This window comes from Bufo gargarizans, chromosome 6, assembly GCF_014858855.1.
Source record: "Bufo gargarizans isolate SCDJY-AF-19 chromosome 6, ASM1485885v1, whole genome shotgun sequence".
Classification (NCBI taxonomy): Eukaryota; Metazoa; Chordata; class Amphibia; order Anura; family Bufonidae; genus Bufo; species Bufo gargarizans.
In genome coordinates this window covers 36183197-36198907 of record NC_058085.1, presented here as the reverse complement: position 1 = coordinate 36198907, position 15711 = coordinate 36183197, and the positions used below count along the sequence as shown (strand labels likewise).

Here is a 15711-nt window from a genome sequence, read left to right as displayed (position 1 = left end):
AAACTGGGACGTGCGTTACAACACCTTTAAAGGGCCCTGTACCCTGCGCACGTTGCAATTGGCGTCACAAACAAAACTATAGACTATGACCTACACCCGACCCAGCCATTGCATAATTTGGCGTCAGAGTGCATACCCCGATCCGGCTCATTGCACTAATGCCCAAAAAAACAGGAGTGGATCCAAAACAGAGATGACCGAGTCAACCATTCCAGAACTGCTGGATTGCTGGTCAAGACACGATCGCTAGATGACCCTGGGAGCTCAGGCCTCTCGCTGCGACTCCTGCTGCCACACCCCCTTACTGTGCTGCAACCTGTGCCTGCACCAGAAACATTTCGGCCTTTGCCACTCCCCTGTGCAGGGCCTGTCACTTCTCTGTCTGACATACTGTAAGATCAAATAAATAAATAAAAAGGAAATTTAAACACCCCAAAAAAGTCTGTCATTTTCTCACTTCACCACACAACGGCTAATAAGCCCTTTTTTCTCCCACTAATACACGCCACAAAAGGCCTTAGAATATATAACTGCACCGCTGATCAGCAAATATATTTTTTCTTTTTCCACTAATACCCGCCACAAATGGCTTTAGAACATATAAGTTTCTTTTTAACACTGTCCCTACCACCTGCTGACATTTCTCCCTGCACTAAGTACACTGGAAAATGGCAGAATCCAAGATGGCTGATGCTATTTATAGAGCTGTGAATTCACGGTGTTGACTGGCTGCTGATTGGCTGCATGCATGGCATTATGGCTGATCCCGCCTTCCCAGAGTTCCTTGTTCCTTGTCAACTTCGATTTGCTCATCTCTAGTTATGCACATGGGAAGGAATAATGCAAGTCACCCGTACATACTAAATGGTAAAATACTGGGCAACACTGACATTTAAAAGGACCTAGGAATTTTAGTGAACAGCAAACTAAGCTGTAGAAACCAGTGTTAGGCAACTCCTGCCAAGGCCAAAAAGATAATGGGTTGCATCAAAACGGGCATAGAGCCGTGATGGGAACATAGTCCTACTACTTTACAAATCACTATGTCAGACCACACATGGAGTACTGTGTACAGTTCTGGGCTCCTGTGAACAAGGCAGACATAGCAGAGCTGGAGAGGGTTCAGAGGAGGGCAACTAAAGTAATAACTGGAATGGGTGGACTACAGTACCCTGAAAGATTATCAAAATTAGGGTTATTCACTTTAGAAAAAAGATGACTGAGGGGAAATCAAATAACTATGTATAAATATATCAGGGGTCAGTACAGAGATCTCTCCCATCATCTATTTACAGTAGGGCAAAAAAGTATTTAGTCAGCCACCAATTGTGCAAGTTTTCCCACTTAAAAGGTGAGAGGTATACCTCAACTATAAGAGACATAATGAGAAAAAAAATCCAGAAAATCACATTGTCTGATTCTTAAAGAATTTATTTGCAAATTATGGTGGAAAATAAGTATTTGGTATATAACAAAAGTTCATCTCAATACTTTGTTATATACCCTTTGTTGGCAATGACAGAGGTCAAACGTTTTCTGTAAGTCTTCACAAGGTTTTCACACACTGTTGCTGATATTTTGGCCCATTTCTCCATGCAGATCTCCTCTAGAGCAGTGATGCTCTGGGGTTAAGATCTGGAGACTGGCTAGGCCACTCCAGGACTTTGAAATGCTTCTTACAAAGCCACTCCTTCATTGCCCGGGCGGTGTGTTTGGGATCATTGTCATGCTGGGAGATCCAGCCACATTTCATCTTCAATGCCCTTGTTGATGGAAGGAGGTTTTCACTTTCAAATCTCACGATACATGGCCCCATTTATTCTTTCCTTTACACGGATCAGTCGTCCTAGTCCCTTTGCAGAAAAACAGCCCCAAAGCATGATGTTTCCACCCCCATGCTTTACAGTAGGTATGGTGCTCTTTGGATGCAACTCAGCATTCTTTCTCCTCCAAACACGATTAGTTAAGTTTTTACCAAAAAGTTCTACTTTGGTTTCATTTGACCATATGACATTCCCCCAGTCCTCTTCTGGATCATCCAAATGCTCTCTAGCAAACTTCAGATGGGCCCGGACATGTACTGGCTTAAGCAGGGGGACATGTCTGGCACTGCAGGATTTGAGTCCCTGGCGGCATAGTGTGTTATTGATAGTAGCCTTTGTTACTTTGTTCCCAGCTCTCTGCAGGTCATTCACTAGGTCCCCCCGTGTGGTTCTGGGACTTTTGCTTACTGTTCTTGTGATCATTTTGACCCCACGGCGTGAGATCTTGCGTGAGATCTTCCATTTTCTAATAAGTGCTCCCACAGTTGATTTCTTCACACCAAGCTGCTTGCCTATTGCAGATTCAGTCTTCCCAGCTGGGTGCAGGTCTACAATTTTATTTCTGGTGTCCTTCAACAGCTCTTTGGTCTTGGCCATAGTGGAGATTGGAGTGTGACTGTTTGAGGTTGTGGACAGGTATCTTTTATACTGATAAGTTCAAACAGGTGCCATTAATACAGGTAACGAGTGGAGGACAGGGGAGCCTCTTAAAGAAGAAGTTACAGGTCTGTGAGAGCCAGAAATCTTGCTTGTGTGTAGGTGACCAAATACCTATTTTACCAAGGAATTTACCAATTAATTCATTAGAAATCCTACAATGCGATTTCCGGTATTCTTTCCCCCCATTCTGTCTCTCATAGTTGAACTGTACCTATGATGAAAATGACAGGCCTCTCTAATCTTTTTAAGTGGGAGAACTTGCACAATTGATGGCTGACTAAATACTCTTTTGCCCCACTGTATCCCCAGGACTGTGACATCCTCTGCGTCTGGAGGAAAGAAGGTTTGTACACAAACATACTGTAGAAGGGGGAGAAAGAGGATTCTTTATGGTAAGAGCAGTGAGACTATGGAACTCTCTGCCCGAGGAAGTGATGGTGATGGTGAGTTCACTAAAAGAGTTCAAGAGGGGCCTAGATGTATTTCTGGAGTGTAATAATATTACAGGCTATAGCTACTACAGATGGGTCATTGATCCAGGGAGTTATTCTGGATGGACAGATGTCTTTTTTCAGCCTTATAAACTATGTTACTTTGTTAAGGAGAGCACTGTGCATCAGCCACTGTTGTCACAAGCCTTTGGTGGTGGTGGTGGTCTTACAGTGTGGGCAGATGTGTCTAGTCAATACAGAACTGCCCTACACTTCATGAATGGTCCAGTGACAAGTCCATTCTACTTGAATATCATCATGAATCCAGTCATTGTGCCTCTGCATGAACAACACAGGCCTAATTTCATCTTCATGGGCGACAATGCTCCAGCTCATCAAGGTCACATCATTTGGGGAGGGCTGCTGGAGACTGGAGTACATCAAATGGAGAGGCCTGCACTTTCTCCAGACCTAAATCCCATTGAAAACCTGTGGGATCAGCTGAGTCGCTGTGTAGTGGCTCATAACTCTGTACCCCAGAACCTCAATGACCTGAGGGCAGCCCTTAAAAAAGAGTGGGATGCCATGCCTCAGCAGACAATAAGTCGACTTGTGAACAGCATGAGACGTCGTTGTCAAGCTGTAATTGATGCTCAAGGCCACAAGAAAAATTATTGAGACACTGACATTTTTGTGGGGGTATACCCACCACTGGTGTTGGCTTTTGTTTCAATAAATTGTTTAAGGTGAGGAAATCACCATTGCTGCTTCTACTTAAATACCCTACTTCCTTGATATAATATCACAAGAGTGGGAACTTTTTATGTTTTCCATAAATTTCTCCCGAAAGCCAAATAACTTTTTGTGAGTAGTGTATGTGCTCTCACGACTAATGAACAGTCTTATTTTTTATACTGTGTAGTCTGGGAAGTCATGCATGCAGGGCTTTTTACATCTAAAATAATGTATCTTAGATGGAAATAGCTAAAACCAGGAGTGGATTGGCCATAGACCTTACAGTGAAATTTACCGATTGGCCAATGCCCAGGGGGCCGCCTGGGTCCTCTTCACAGCCGGCTAGTGGAAGTTTTTGGGGATGTATTTTGTGCTGCTGGCAGTATTTTGTGATGGACTGTGGTATTTGGCTCTGTTGGGGTGGTATAATGTGCCACAATATGGTATTGCTGGCCCTTCCTTCCATCATTTTGGACCCGACTACAAAACGGGGCCACTTTTAGTATTTTTTTTTCCAGGGCCACTTTAAGTTTTCAGTCCACCCCTGACTAAAAAAAGATGCAAAATGTGCATAACTGAGCATAATAGATGCTTAAATACAGGATCCGTATATCTCTTTATTCTCCTGTTCTTCTGATGGATCAAAAGAACGGAAAACTAAGCGGTGATGTGAACCTGGCCTAACTCCTCTGGTACTTTTAAAAACTTTATTGAACGACATAAGGGTATTCTAATTAGCTTTAAGTTTTATCGTATTGAAGTGGTTAACAGACTCATATAGAGAGAAAACTGGCAGTGTCTCTTGTTCATGAGGGAAGCATTTTGAATTTTAAATCTCAACACTAGCTTCCCTATGGGACTTAATTGGAAAAATTACCTTTTGTATATTAATATTACGTTGATTTTCTTTGATACATATGATATCTCGATATGCACTGTGCTTATGTTATTTCCAGTTTCATGCTCATTGGTCCTGGTGGTTTTAGTGGACGCCACAGCGTACAGAGTAGGCGTCCTTGACTGCGGAGACCAGGTTAGGAGGCTAAGGGTTAAGCCAGGCATAGCTTCCTGTGGGGAAGTCTAATAATACAGCCCGCAGGGGTGTTTTTTATGGCTGTAGTTGCATAATGCTGCTTTACAGGGCCTGCTGGCCCCTCCTCCCCCTTTCCTGCAGCCTCTCCGTGGTGGTTGCTGCTGTCCCTCCCCTAGAGGTATTACAAAGGAGGGCTTACCATTGTTCTGCCTCTTTGTCACTGGCACCTGACCAGAAATCTGTTCTGAAGTTCTTCTGTGGTATGGCCGACGATTGCTGCCAGGATCCAATCTGAAGGTACAAGGTTTCTGTCTCAGTTTCTGGCTGGCTTGCGGGAGCCCCCTCCTGTTCCACCAGCTCCTGCTGCTATCAGTGGCCTGCGGACTTCACGGCTCACCCACCCACCCTGCCGTCTAGCCCTAGTCTACCCTCCTCCTCCATTCATATGCTCCCCCGGTCCAAGAAGTTTGTTTCCAGCGTGCTGGCTGGGAGCTCTGCTGCTCTTCCGCCCGCTCTTCCTGTAGCCCCACCCCATGCGCTCTGGCTCCTCTGTGCTCTAAAGCGCTCAGCCGGAAAATTATTAACCCCCCCTCCCGCTCTGTTTGGTGCCATGGGCAATCACCCTTCAGCTTCCTCTTCTTTTGAGGAGCTTTTTGCCCTCACTGCTTCCTCTGTTCAGCCTCAGGGGGAACATGCATTGCCCACTAATGAGGCAGATTTAACCCCTCCTTCCCCAGCACCAGTCTCCCAGGATAACTTGCACTTGGCTGCAGGTCTGATGCCCTCTTCTCCACACACACTGTAGCCAACCATATGCCGCCAGTAGGGCACTCACGCTCCCCGCACAGAAGTTCTCACTCCCCCTTCCCTGGTCATTGCTCCGTCCGCAGGTGCAGGTCGAGATGTCATAGACATAGCTGTTTCTGCCACCATTCAAGATCCTCCAGGCAGAATCACAGATTTGTCCGCTCAAAGTCCTCAAGGTGGCTGTTTCCTTCTTAATTCGAGGTCAGTTCCTGCAGCGCCAGTTCTGGCTGGTCCCATTCATGCAAGAGGTGGGAGCCTATTCACTCAGCCAGAAGATCGTCCTGCGTGCCAGTCGGGTCAGTGTAGTCCAGGAGCTTGATTCTCCAGTCGTTTCCACGGACCCTCAGTCTAATTCGTCTGGTGGTGAGTTTAATTTTACAGGGGCCTGGGATTTGGCCACTATGGGTCAGCAGTTAGTCCCAGCCCTTAAAACTTTGTTTTCCCAATTAGATCTGGGAAGTATGCTTGAGCCCTCTGCTCCTGTTACCCAGGGTAACAAGCCGCCTAGGACTAGAAATCACAAAGAAGCACTATTTTGCGGTATCTGCCCTCTGGGTGCGCATTTGGACAACAAGACGAAGAATAAGATTTGGAACAATCAGTACGTTGACATATGGTCTTTAATTTCTGTTGACCAGCACATGATCGACAAAGAACGCAGGCCCAACTCTGACACATTTATTGATAACAGACCTAAGGTGGCTCATATAGTGGGTAATCGGTTTTAAGCTTTTTCAGTTTTAGGTTATGTCAAGGGGCAGTGCCACCCTGAATGTTGCTCTGAATTATTTCTCAACATGGATTCAATATACAGCCCCTACAAGGTACATTGGGTATCTGCTTGGTGGCGGTACGACGAGGAATTTCGCAGGCGGTTGGCGCTCAACCCGAACATTGGTTGGGGTGTCAAGGCTACGGATCTTTGGCTCTGTATGATGATGGCCCAAAGAACCCACCCCTTATCCGCTGCAGCCGCTGGCCCCACCTCCTAGAGGAGTAAGTATAAGCACAAGTGCTCCGTATGTGCCGGACCTTACGCCGCTTTCCACAAACCCCCTCTGCTAAAACACCAAAAAACAACTATCTCATAAATATCTCGCATGGAGTTATTCGTAATATCACCTACACAGCTCAAAGAGCAGCCACACAGAGAGCAATTTTAATTAATTATTTCCTTTATTGGATATCCAAAAACATTGAATGGTATATCAATTAAAACATATACAAAAACAGCACATAATGGGAACACTACGGTGTTACAAATAATTTGTATAAAAACAGAGTGAGCTCCAAACCAATAAGGGACTAGTATCCCCCCATACACAAATATAGAGCAGTATCCGCCTAGTGGGGCACATATAGTGGTAATAGCACCCAGCACATGCATACAGAAACACTCCAAACATTTAAAGGAGTGTGAGCCTGGGTGCAGCCAACACTGGGCAGGGACTGCAAAAGGAACGGGGGAAAAAAAAATATCACAATTTAAAGTGCAAGTGCAATTTGTACCTACTGACCCTGGTCTGAAGCAGCCGCCCGACGATCGTTTCGCTGAATTGCTTCCTCTTGGGGCATACTGAACTCCTCCATACTGACCTCCTATTTACCCCTGACATCTAAGTTCAACCAATCCGAACACATCTACTCAGCTTTCCCTAATTGAGCCGATCAGCTGCTCCTTGCATCGGGGGGCGTGCCCAGTCAGTGCCCAGCCAATAGTCAGTCATGTTCCGTCGCGTCATCGGTCACCTGATCTCAAAGTATTGGCACCGCCCACCTACCTCTCCGGACCCTAGCGCCGCATCGTTCAATCCTATGCATCAGCCATTACTGCTCCTCCCCTTCTATTAACCCTCCACATCGCTCTCCGTCATCATGTACTGGGTCATGGACGGCACTCAGACGATCGCATACCAACATGCGATCCGCATCATGACTCGGTCACACAGGGCAGCGGCGCCAGAAAGTGACGTCACGCCCTATACTCACATCACACTCCCATGGCATCCTCATTTCCTAGCAACCGAGTCACGAGGCGGGTCACATGATCGGACCAGCGACATCCTCAATCCTCCACAACCACCTAGCTTGTTATTATCGCTCTTTGCTGTACATGAATAATTGGGTATCCTGCATGACCTATATAGATGGAACATATATCTCTACAATTACTTTAGGTAAATATAAATATAAGTATAAATAAGAATAAAAAATGCCACATCACCAGTGCATATATAATTTAGTGTATATCTATTTCTATAAGATTATACACATTATAATGATTCTGCAGAACAGTACTGCATATCCCACATAGTGTAGCAAATACAATACAGTACTTTGGTGTTAATTAATCATACTAATAAGCAACCTCAGTGCATGTACAATTATTGAATATCAAGTATTGATGACATATCTATGACGTGCCATAGTATCTGCCATCATCTAATGTGCAACATAGAAATATCCCAACACAGGGGACATTAAATTAATACATAAAATCCAATTAATCCCATGCCTCGAATAATTATTCAGGATCCAATTGTGCTCTAATACCACCAATTGTTAAAGTGCAAGTGCAAGTGCATGAAAGAAAGTAGGGATAGAAGAAAAAGTGACAGGGTGTGTAAGTAAAGGTACCCAGTGCCAGTGTTCCGTGAGGAGGACTTATATTGATGGTATCAGAGCCCAGTCCGCCCCCTTATATTTACTCACTATAGTCATTCAAAACCCAACCAACATATATCCCATTCCAAAAACCCTTTAATCATTAACTGACGATATCCATAAACAAAGGGACACTGTTTAGTGTCCCCATGTATATATATGTTCAGGAGTTTCCATGGATCGGGGAGATCCGGACCACCTTGATCTTCTCCGCACCTTTTTCTTCTTTTTCTCCTGATGCTTTGTATGTTAGGTACCGCAGATTTTTCTCATATCAGTCCATAGACCAGGGAGCTCCATATTCCAAAGTGCATGTTATCCAGATATTCATAACTTACTGAGAAATACCAGAACCAAAAAAAGAGATACATAGAAGGTCAGTATCCATATCAAAACACATAACAAAAGACAGAACCACCATGTGGCTGCTGAATATAGGCAGCCCACCACTGGTGTCACAGACGGGACAAAACATAACCAAATTGCTGCTAAAAGAAATATACATCATTTCATCAACAAATAAATAACAATAATTAACAAAAATTATTAAAAATGAACCCATCTTACCTGGTGGTTCTGTGATGATCCAGACTTTGAAGTACGAAAAAGGTAATCTAGAGGAATGGAGCATAGCTGTTATAGTCATTCAATCCCACAGGGGCCATAGTTTTCAGAGTATATATCCAGCGTGTCTCTCGCTGGGCCAGTAGTTTCTTCCAATTCCCACCTCTTTGGGAGATCATTACATGATCAATCCCTCGGAAGCGTAGGGCTGATCCATCACAGGCATGTTCCGCTTTAAAGTGCCTTGGTATAGTTGTTAATAATTGTATATCAGTTATCTCCTGTGCGGCTTCAATTGCTAGTACATGCTCACGGATCCGTTTTTTAAACTGTCGTGAGGTCATCCCCACATAGATTTTTTCGCAGGGACATATGGCCCAATAGATTACCCACACTGTTGTACAATCAATGGGGTGGGTGATTTTGTATTCTTTTTGATGGGACATGTCCCAAAAGATGTCACTTCTGTCCATGTTTGTACATGCGACACATTTCCCACAAGATTTATTTCCCCATCGTGGGCCTTTTGAGCCAAACAGGTTAGGGGGGCGTATTATGTAATGACTCTTCACTAGATGATCCCTCAGGTTTTTTCCTCTTCTGAAGGTAATGCTCGGATGTTCTTTTAATTTGTCCTTCAGACAAGGGTCGAGTCTTAGAATCTCCCAGTGTCTAGTTAATATATTGGTGATCTCCTTGCTCCTGTTATTGAATGTTGTTATGAATCTGACCTCCTCCATACTCCCCCCTGGCCTCTTACCTTGCAATAGATTTGAGCGTTTTGATAAACTCGCTCGTCTATATGCCCTTTCAACTGATCTTTCAGTGTAGTTGCGGGCCTGAAATCTATGGCGTAGGTCTGTTGCTTGATTTTCAAACAGATGGTCTGAGGAACATATCCGTCTGGCCCTCAGGAACTGCCCCACGGGAATATTTTCAATCAGTCTTTTGGGGTATGCTGAGTCGGCCGATAATATACTGTTGACAGAATTAGGTTTTCTATACAAGTCTGTCACTATTTTCCCATTCTCCCCCACGCTGATTTTTATGTCTAAAAACTCCACCTCTGTTTGGCTCGTGGTGGAGGTCAATCGGATGTTTAGGTCGTTTCTATTCAGTTGATTCATGAATACGTCAAACTCCTCCTTGGTGCCCTGCCATATAATCAGCAGATCGTCAATATATCTACCCCAATATTGCACCTTCTGTGCCAGTGATGTTACTTCAGTCTGGAGGATCTCCCTCTCCCACAGCCCCAGGAACAGATTAGCATATGAGGGCGCACAAGACGCCCCCATCGCTGTTCCCTGAAGCTGTAGGAAATGGAGACCCCCAAACATGAAGAAATTGTGTGTTAACACAAATTCTAATAGAGCCATAATGAACTCACGTTTTTTTGCAGGCATATTTGAAGTCTGTAGATAGAAGTTGGTTGCCCTCAGACCATCTTCATGTTTTATGGAAGTATATAGCGACTCCACATCGCAGGTGGCCAGGAGCATGTCTGAGTCCAGATGCAGATCTTCAACTTTTCAGAGTACATCGGTAGTGTCCTTCAAATATGAAGATAACTCTTCAACATAGGGATGCAGATGATATTCAATGTACTTACACACTACGTCATTTATACTATTAATACCCGAGACAATGGGTCTCCCAGGCGGTTGTTCCATATTTTTATGTACCTTCGGTAGAAAGTACATTGTTGGAGTCACCGGATGTTCTGTTAGTAAGAAGGACATCTGTTGTCTTGTAATGACACCTTCATCCACTCCTTTTTCCAGGATGACATTCAGCTCACCCCTAAATTTGAGAGTTGGGTTGAATGTCAGCCTCTTGTAACATCTGTGATCATTCAATTGACGCCAGGCTTCTTTTTCATATGCTGTACGAGGCCAGATCACTATATTGCCTCCTTTATCAGCTCCTTTTATGATCACATCATTCCATGCTTTTAATTCTCTCAATGCTCTCTTTTCCCCACTAGTGCAATTATCATGTTCCCCATCTGCCGAGATTTTCTCCAAGTCTCTACAGACAAGTTGGACAAACAATTCAATGTTGGGGAACAGGGAAATCGGAGGAAATTTCCCTGATTTTGGTTTTAAGTGTTTTGGAAACTCACCCATTCGATTGTCGATCTCCTGTTCATCAAGTAACTCCACCAATGTGGATAGGGCCTCCTGTTCCGCTAGTGATGGAAAGTTTGGATCCTCTCTCTGTTTAAACAATTTCTTTAAAATCAATTTGCGTGCAAATAATTGCACGTCTTTCACTGTAGAGAAAAGATCCAGATTACTAGATGGTGAAAAAGACAAACCTTTTTTCAGGATATCAGTCTGATCTTGTGTCAACACATGTGTGGATAAATTAATTACCTGCTGTGTGTTTTGGGTCGGCTCCAGGCGCCTCTTTCCTACTGAATTTTGAGGTTCCTCATTTTTCCGTTTCATGAAGCGTTGAGGATATCTTCTGAAACCCTAAGGTCCCATAGATTCGTCCTCGCTTCTTGATGTCACTGAGGATACGGAGGTCAGTCTGGAGCGATTCCTTATTTCAGTATTTCTCCACCGATATACTTTGTTGTTTTCAAAATCCGTACGATCTCTCTGTAATTTTTTGGTTTTTGTCATCTTAATCTGATTTTCCCAAGTCAGGAAGGAGGTGTCAATTTCCTTCTTATATACTTCCCATTCGGTCGTCGGCATATTCTGAGTCAGATATCTCTCTGTTTCATCAATATCTTTTTCTATTGAGTTAAGTGTCTTATTGTTTAACTCAATTATCAACTGCATTAGAGTACCTGAGCAGGTGTTACAAGCCGCCTCCCATCTCGAGCAGAACTCACTTTCTTCCCTACCAAAAGAAGGGAATATCTGAACCCTAAGGCCCCTGGGGATTAGAGACTTAGCTATATATTGCTCCAAGGTGGCCTTGTTCCACCATGTTCTCAATCTTTTGTGCTGCAGATTTTTAAAACACACTTTAGATTCCCTCATACTTCTTAGTCCTGGATCATCACCACCGCTCGCGCTCCCAGCAAACACTGCTTCCACTTGGGTTTTCCAAGTTTGATCACGTGATCTAAAATCCATTATAGATCTTCTGTAATACAACAGGCAAATTCAGTAAAACACCAAAAAACAACTATCTCATAAATATCTTGCATGGAGTTATTCGTAATATCACCTACACAGCTCAAAGAGCAGCCACACAGAGAGCAATTTCCGTAAGGTCCGTATGTGCCGGACCTTACGCCGCTTTCCACAAACCCCCTCTGCTATTTCTGAACCCCCTGTGGTAAAGACCCCGGTGAGCGTAGCAGTGATGTCCCCGTGGCTTGACCTATACCCTAGTAAAGGGGCCGCTGCACAACTCTGTTTTAGTTTCTCGTTCAGTGTTTTCATCCCCTTTTATTTTTCGAATTCGTCCACCCTATGCCGATAATTTGCCTTCCGCAAAGCAAAACCCACACGCATTGCGAGAAAAAATTCAAAAGGTTCAAAGCTCAGCTGAGGAGAATAGTTGGCCCGTTTACATGCCCCCCTTTTTCCAACATTCGGGTTTCCCCTTTGGGTCCTGTCCCCAAGAGGGAGTGTGGGAAGTTTCGCCTGATTCACCACCTGTTCTAAGGGTACCTCAGTAAATGACAGTGTGAGGAATATGGATTAATATTTACGGTCAGCCATGTCCTCACACACACCATTTGCTGACAGATAGCAGAGGTAGTGAACTCCACAGGAGAGTCCTGCTTCAAAGCCCCAGCCATCTGATTGTCAGCTAACAAGGAAGAAAGCCCCCAGGGGTCCAGGGGTTGCAGGCGCAAAGCGGATACATATTTGTGTCCCAGTGGCCACGATGTACGTGCCCATGGGCTTTGTTTAATGGGGGCATGCCAGGGAAAGGAGATAGCCATATCTCCCCACAGAAACCAAATACCGGTACCATGTTTGGACTCTAGTTGTAGCCAGAACCCAGGCGGATCAATTGGGCCCGGAACCATTTTCCTGCGACATTCTGGTCTGGGGCTATGAGTCCTATGGGTCATTTTCTCCCAGCACCAGAGAAGGAAGGATGGACCCTACCCATAGGGGAGCAGCCGGCCACAGGTCATAAGCCCATGCAAGCCAGAGGGCGGTGTCTTTTCTGAAGGGGGTCACATCATGCCAATGTGTTTGGAGAGATCAGGAACCAGCTGACCTCACTGCCCCCACGTGACTGCAGCCAAAGGCTATTCCACCCTTATGACCCAAAGGAATATTCATCTACCCGGTAACTGACTTTTACTCTGCTTAACCCTGTTGTACCCAAATTACCTGTATCTGTAATCTCATACCACTGTATATATTCCCTGTGTATATTGTGTTAAATCTAGTGTGCCCTTCAGGGCTCCAGATGGCGACCAAAATGGTCGCCAATGTGACTTAGAATTTACAAATGGCGACAAGACTTTTTAGTCTTGTCACCATTTGCGACTAGACCTGCCACGCAGCTCTGCCGTTGAATACAGCGGCGGGCACAGGAGATGATAGTTCTCTGCCCTGCCGCCGATGTTCTTCTCAGCAGCGCAGAGGAGGAGTCTCTCCCTTCCCCCTGTGCTGCCGCTGCCGCCGCCAATAGGGAGAGATATGGGAGGAGGAGAGGAGGGGCTGTGGTCACTGCGCCACCAATGAAGATAACTGACCTGTTAATAGAAATACAGGAGGCGGGTGCTGGAATCAAATAGCCGGCACCTGACCTCTATGACAGGGAGCTGCGATCAGCGGCAGTTGAGGTAACCCTTCAGGTGCGGTACCTGAGGGGTTAACTGCCGCTGATCGCAGCTCCCTGTTATAGAGGTCAGGGTCCGGCTATTTGATTCCAGCACCTGCCTCCTGTATTTCTATTAACAGGTCAGTTATCTTCATTGGTGGTGCAATGCGCTCCCCCAACACCCCAGTATAATAAACATAAAAAATAAAAAAATTAACTCGCCTCCTCCAATTTATCGCGTAGCTGCCGGTCTCCTGTTCTTTCTTCAGGACCTGTGGTGACGTCACTGAGCTCATCACATGGTCTATTACCATGGTGATGGATCATGCTATGTACCATGTGATGAGCACAGTGATGCCAAACAGGTCCTTTGAAAGGTCCTGAAGAAAGAACAGGAGGCCGGCTGCTACGCAATCAATTGGAGGAGGTGAGTTATTTTTATTTTTTTAACCCTCATTCGCACTGCCCACTACGCCACCAATGTTTATTATACTGGGGTGTTGAGGGGGGGCGCACTGCGCCACCAATGTTTATTATACTAAGGTGTTAGGGGGGCGCACTGCGCCACCAATGTTTATTACACTGGGGTGTTCGGGGGGCGCACTGCGTCACCAATGTTTATTATAATAAGGTGTTGGGGGGGGCGCACTACACAATATATCTTGAGACCCTCCATGTCTACTAAATCCCTCTGGGTGAAAGCCAAAGAGAGTCCTGACAGTTGGCTTAGGAAGAGAGAGGAACTAGAGGGGAAGAGGAGGGAAGCAAAGTATTATAAATATGGGAACAAAGCAGGAAGGCTTTTAGCGAACCTAGCAAAAGGGTTTTGTGGCGAAACCAACCTCGCCACTGGGTTTTGGAGAGGCCTGTTTACCAGCCTCTTGCCTCAGGATTATGGCCCATACTAACTTTAAAGGAGAAGACAGACCGGCCACACAGCTTAAATCTGTCTTTGGATTTGTATTTTGTTATGTGAGGGTACCCAGATAGCTAATTTTATTGTATTCGTGTAGTCTGAGTGCCATTCACCTAATAATATGCACTCAGACTTGAGCTATCTGGGGATATTTTAAATGTCTGTGTTTACCGTAAGGGTGTGACATTGTGTGTTTAAATGGTGATTTCTGTCCTGTTGTCTCCACATGTGTATTGGCGATTTCCCTTTGTCCTGAGAGATAATTGAATTGCTCCTCGGGTGTCTCCAGGGCAGAGAGGAGGAAACCATGATGCATTGTGGGGATGTGTTGTGTCTGTGTATCCTGAATTGCTACATATCTGTCCTGTGTCACAGTCTTCCTTCTGGTCCCCTAGGGGCGTGTCCACCAGATGGGGACCTGCATAAATACGGGCGGGTAGCCCTCAATAAAAGAGGCTGCTTTTATACCTTCATGAAGTTTTAGCTCATGTTTGGGGAATGCGATAACTACACTCTTGGGGATTGCTATATCACAATACTCCCCTGAGTATAAGCTCTTGTAAGAGCTTGTTCCTGGTTCCTGTCTCTGCATTTAGGAGAGGTTCACCCACTGGAGCCTGGAGCCTTGTCGTAGGTCCAGGGTGGGTAGGAGACGGCGAGACCTCCACCAAGCTTCGGCGGTTCATGGGGTCTGCAGTGCTGACAGTGTCAAGGGAAGTGCTAGGAGTCCTCTGGAAGTACTAGGAGCATCTATCGACTGAGGTACCCGGTCGGGGTGCTAGGCGTTCCGTTACAGGTTTACACCCTCCAGTCAAATAACTGCAATAAAAGACAAAAAAGGTTGTGTACTTACAAAACCCAAACAAATAGTGGAAACTTTTAAGACATTTTATTCTGAACTATACGCCTCCACTATGAACCCGGGAACTCAAAGAAAGCCATGGTTAGCTACCTTATCCTTACCGATAGTGTCCCGAGATGAGTTTGATGTTTTAAACAACCCGATTACGGAGGAGGAAGTTCAGAAGGTCATTGGGAACTCCAGCAATGGGAAGGCGCCGGGGCCTGATGGTTTCACTAATGAATTCTATAAGGCACTAAATCCTAAGATCGCCCCGGTACTTGCGACACTGTATAACAACATTTTACAAGGGCAGGAGATACCGCAAGACATGAATACAGCGTACATCAAAGTCCTACCAAAGGAGGGTAAAGATTGTACTTTGCCTTCATCATATCGCCCAATATCCCTGATTAATAACGACCTAAAATATATTTCCAAAATTTTGGTGGACAGATTGGCCACTTTCCTTCCCAGGCTTATCT

General features: G+C 45.1%; 1 pseudogene; it reads right to left on the bottom strand.

Annotated features, from left to right (window-relative positions):
* LOC122941946 overlaps positions 1-15711 on the bottom strand; it is a 119370-nt pseudogene that overhangs the window by 88686 nt on the left and 14973 nt on the right.